Source organism: Triticum urartu, chromosome 5 (assembly GCF_003073215.2).
Source record: "Triticum urartu cultivar G1812 chromosome 5, Tu2.1, whole genome shotgun sequence".
Lineage (NCBI taxonomy): Eukaryota > Viridiplantae > Streptophyta > Magnoliopsida > Poales > Poaceae > Triticum > Triticum urartu.
This window is the reverse complement of record NC_053026.1, coordinates 70591401-70596325: the sequence shown is the minus strand read 5'-3', so window position 1 is coordinate 70596325 and position 4925 is coordinate 70591401.

Below are 4925 nucleotides of genomic sequence, written 5' to 3'. Positions count from 1 at the left end.
CGGTTCGGTTTTTTTAGAAAGTCCTAGGTTCGTTTTTTAGATCGGTTTGCCGGTTTTTCTCGGTTTAGTTTATTTAGCGGACATTCGTCCATACGTTCGTTTTAATGAACGATGTTCACTCGTTAGCCGCAGACAACGAACGTTCGTTCGTTAGCCTGTTCGTCAGTTTTTTCTTTTTCTCGGATTTTCCGCGATTATTTTCGATCACGATTTCTGATCCGATTTCCGTTTTAGTTTATCTTTTCGCTCATTTATCGGAATCAGGCGATTCAAATGCCTAGATCTTCGTATCGAAACCCTCTTTCTGTTTAACCAACTTGAACAAGATTTTGGTACTGTCAAATTTGACTTTAGTCCATATTAGTAAACGGATCTTGTTTATTTCACAGTTTGAGTTTCGTTGCTCCGTTTGATTTGATTCTTTTTGCAAACAGGAGTTCTTAAGTTGAACTTTCTGGTTAGATCTCTTATTTGAGTTTTACCCGTGTTTCTTTGCTTGATTGCTTATGTATGCTATTGTTTGTTTGCGATAGAACACCCGAAGTGCGAAGCGTGCTACTACGAGTCTCTAGGTTTTGCGGATCATCAGCAAGGCAAGTAACACTTTGATCATACCCTTTATCACCCAGTTTTTATGCATTAGTTCCAACCCTCAAAACATTGCATGGTTAGGATTTGATAACATGTCGGTTGGGAAGTAGTTGATGAGGTATAACCTATTGCCCTATTATTATCAAACCTTTGGGAGTTACTTCTACGTATTGCTTATATTGCCATTCTATGCTCGTAGACGTGGTTTGGGCGAGTGAATCCATGACAGATGTGAGATTACTAATTAATGGTTCAACTTAAGGTGGCAACTTAAATACACATCTGGGTGGATTGTTTTTTGGGCACCTGGAGAATCCAGTGTTGTCCTAGGATATTCCGGAGTACCCGTGCGATAATCCTAAGGTCCGCCACCCAGGCTCAAAGGGAACTGAGATATTTCATGCTAGAAACTTCCGTGTGCAGCCACAAGCTATTATGGGCTCTAGCATAGTTGAGTAAGTTGCGTGAAGCTCTTGAAGAGATAGACTAGCAGGTAGTGGGTCGTAGGTGGTATAGTCTACTGAGTAGAGAGTTAATGCTTCTGAAAGACCATGTCTCGGTCATCTGTTTCTCAAACACCATGTAGTGCGAGCAATCCAACGGAGGAGATCGAGTCTTGTGGGGAAAAGTGCGCAAACCTCTGCAGAGTGTATGAACTAATCATGGTTAGTCGTGTCCCCGGTTACGGACAATCTTGAGTATCTAGTACTTGGATTATCATATGTATTTCATTACTCTAAATTAATATTGTTGGGTTGATAATTACTTTTAATTGGGATTGAGTTGGAGGAACCTTCTCAATGATGTTTCAACTATCATGATAGTTAAATAAAATCTATTTTCTTTGTTGTAGGGAAAAATTGGCTTTTCGCTAAAACTATAAACATAGAGCTTTCCACTAGCCAAATATGCATGTAGTGATAGCATTATTCTGTTCTTGCTCTACTGTGTTACTTTGCCAGCATATTCCATGTGCTGACCCGTTTTCGGGCTGCAACATATTATGTTGCAGACTTTTCAGACAAGGAGTAAGGTTCGTTAGGTCGTTGTCGTGCAGCTCGTTGGAGTTGATGGACTCACTTTATCTTCCAAGCCTTTCGCTGTTATCGTATTAGATGGCCTTAAGCCATACTTATTGTAATAAGTTCTTTTTTTAAGACATTCGATGTAATAAGTGTGTGATTGCTACTCTGTTATAAATCCTCGAGTACTATGTGTGTCAGCATTACCAATCCAGGGATGACACTGAAGCACAAAGACTTGACCATTTAAGGTCGGGTCACTACATGTGATTAGCCTGGTGAAGATAAAAAACAATATAAAAAGCCCAGGCAAAGTCATTAGCCTAGCCTTGGCGTCCCTTTTTTCTGCCTGCCCGGTCTGTAGCATGGCCTGACACTAATTAAGCACGAGGGGAGTATTGTCTAAAAGAATATTTTAGTTCCTAGAGGAAAAACGGCACACCAGGATAGAAATCAAACAAGTTGTTGTGTGGCTAGCCTGGGCAGACAAAAGGGGCTGTTTGGTTGCTACCCTGACCGATGTGCCTGCGATTATTCCCTGCCTGGGCGTGCCTGAAGAATTGTCTGGCCAGGCACACATATTATATTCTAGACCATGTTTAGTTGCCGTCTTAAAACTATGCCTATGTGCATAGAAGCTGCAGGCAGTGTTTGGTGAGAGAAAGAGAAAAGTCAAAGCGGGGTGGAAATATGAGAGGGCAGCGCTAATTTTGCTCACGCGGGAGCGATGGAATCTTAACAATCTCAGGCCACCAATTTTGACACAAGCACCTTGGCACAGGCAGTTATCTCAGGCTAAAACCTCAGGGTGGCAACGAAACAAACATCGGGTTAGTCACACGTAGGGTCTCAGGTCAGGCAATATTACTCACAGCAGCAACTAAACATCAAATCCCTAGCTTCCCAGGCCCATGCCAGGCACCTAAAATTTCTAGGCAGGGATCCCAGGGTGTAAACCAAACTAGCTCTGCGTCTAGACGGACAGCAAACGGACGAGCACATGCTCGTTTATCGTCCGCCTTAGGACCGTGTGGCGATGGACCACATGTTAGCCTCCCAGCCACGTGAGGCTTCATATTTTTTAATGTGGAAGTCGTGGACCGGCCAGTCCACACTTTCACTCCCGGCGACGCCTGCCTCCTTGAAACCCAATCGACACAGCCAAACCCTAGCCGCCGAGCACCGAAGCTCCACCTCCTCTCCTTCACCTTGTCCTCGCTGTCGTCCATGGGATGGCATTGGTTCGACGGTCGCAAGGGGAAGCACGGCCACGAGGTTGGGTCCTCCTCCAGCCGCCGCAACCGCTACACCCCTTCCACCTCCTCCGCCGCTCACCATCGCCTCACCGGTGGCCCACCCTTTCAACCGGCCATACACGAAGGCCAATATCTGCAAGCTGTACTAGGAGATAGGGACGCCCCTGCCGTGGAGCGACGTCCACCTCCCCAACTATTGGCATTTGTTGGGAGACCGCGTGCCCATCCCTCCGGTCCGGTTGACGGCCGAGCCCGTCACGATGAGATCCAGCGCCGCCGCGTCGTCCTACCCCCCGACTTCATCAACGATGCCAGGTACACTGTCAACTTGCCTCTGTGGCACACCTGGTTTTGCGATGAGCGTGACGTACAGCGGCAGTCTACTTCGCGGGTCGTGGTCCGAGCATGCCAGTCACGCAGTCATGCGCGGAACCACGGGCTCACCGCGACGCTTTTGCCGTCGCCATCCCCTCCACCATCACCTCCCATTACCGCCAAGGAGGAGGAGGAGCTCGTACGCCGGGTTCTGGAGGAGTCCGTCCACGACCACGATGAGGCCCAGTGGCAAGGGATCGAGGTGATGATGGCCCTCTCCGCCACGGCCGACGTCGTCATCCCCTGCGTATACATAACATTACGAGCATACGCGAACTCTTAAACAACATAAAAACACAATATACACAACCATATGTTCGAATCTTGGCGTAGATCGGCGACCCACAACGTTTGTTCCCCTGCACTTGCTTGCCCTAAATTCACTCCCCCTACAACACCTCAGTTTATTGATATGTATTGGTTGGGGGGAGGGGGGCAAACCCTATTTGGCACTGAAGGAGCCGGTTAAAGGCAATTCTGTTAACCGGCGCACACCCCGATCCGAGATGGCCCGGCCTATTTAACGTTTTTTCTAAAAAAATGTGTGCGGTCGGCTGGTCGAACTTGAGACCTCTCGTTCACAGGCGCAGCAAGTTATTATTTTTCCCATTTATTTTTTATCCGGTTCGCAGAAGCCTGCCGGTTTTTGGAAGCTTCCCTACCTGGTTTTTCTGGTTCGTTCTACGTTCTACAAAACTATTTTTATTTGGTTTTTCTTTTTTCTTTTTTCTTCCTTCTTCTGTTTTCTTATCTTATCTTTTTTTTGTTTTCATAAATGCATAAACTTTTTTCAAATTTGTGAAACTTTATTTGAAAACCGATGAACTTTTCCTTCAATTGATGAACTTTTTAAAAACAATTGATGTAATTTTATAAAAAATTCATGAAATTATTTTATAAAATTATTGAACTTTATTTTCAAAACTATGAACCTTTTTCCGAAATCCATGAATTTGTTTTTCAAAATTTATGATATTTTTTTCAAAATCAATGATTTTTTTTAGAATCCATGAACCTTTTTCAAATCATGGCTTTTTAAAAAACTCAAAGAACTTTTTCTAATTCTGTGAACGTTTTTTGAAAGTTGATGAACTTTCTTTTAAAATTGATGAACTTATTTTAAATTTATGATTTTTAATCATTGAAATTCTTTAAATACATGTTTTTTCATTTAAAATAAATTTTAGATTCTTTTTTACCATCAACAGGTCAACGGTTTACTGGTAAGGGGTCAACCGGTCAACTCTGAAATCCCTCGACCGCAACAATTGTTGATGGGCCAGCCCATGGAGCTAGCTGTCGAGGTTTCGCACAGGCTTCACCGGCAAGACGTGCTATTAGCCAATCCGTTAATGGTTACCGCGATCCCGGTTTTGGGAACCTGTTCTAGCCGGCTTTCCGGTCTTGGGAACCTTCTAGGAGGTTCCTGAATCGGGTGTTTTTCTTGAACTGTTTTTTCCTTTTTTTTTCTTTTCTCTCCTTTTCCCTTTTTCTATTTATTTTTTTACTTCTATTTCTATTTAATTTTTTTCTTTCCTTTCCTTTCATTTTAAATTTTATTTTTCTTTGTTCAAATTTCTTTCATTTTTTTAAAATTTGTTGTGTTTTGATATTTCGATCATAAATCCGAAAACTGTGCATGGTTTTGAAAAAGTATTTGTACTTTTCAAAAATGTTTAGA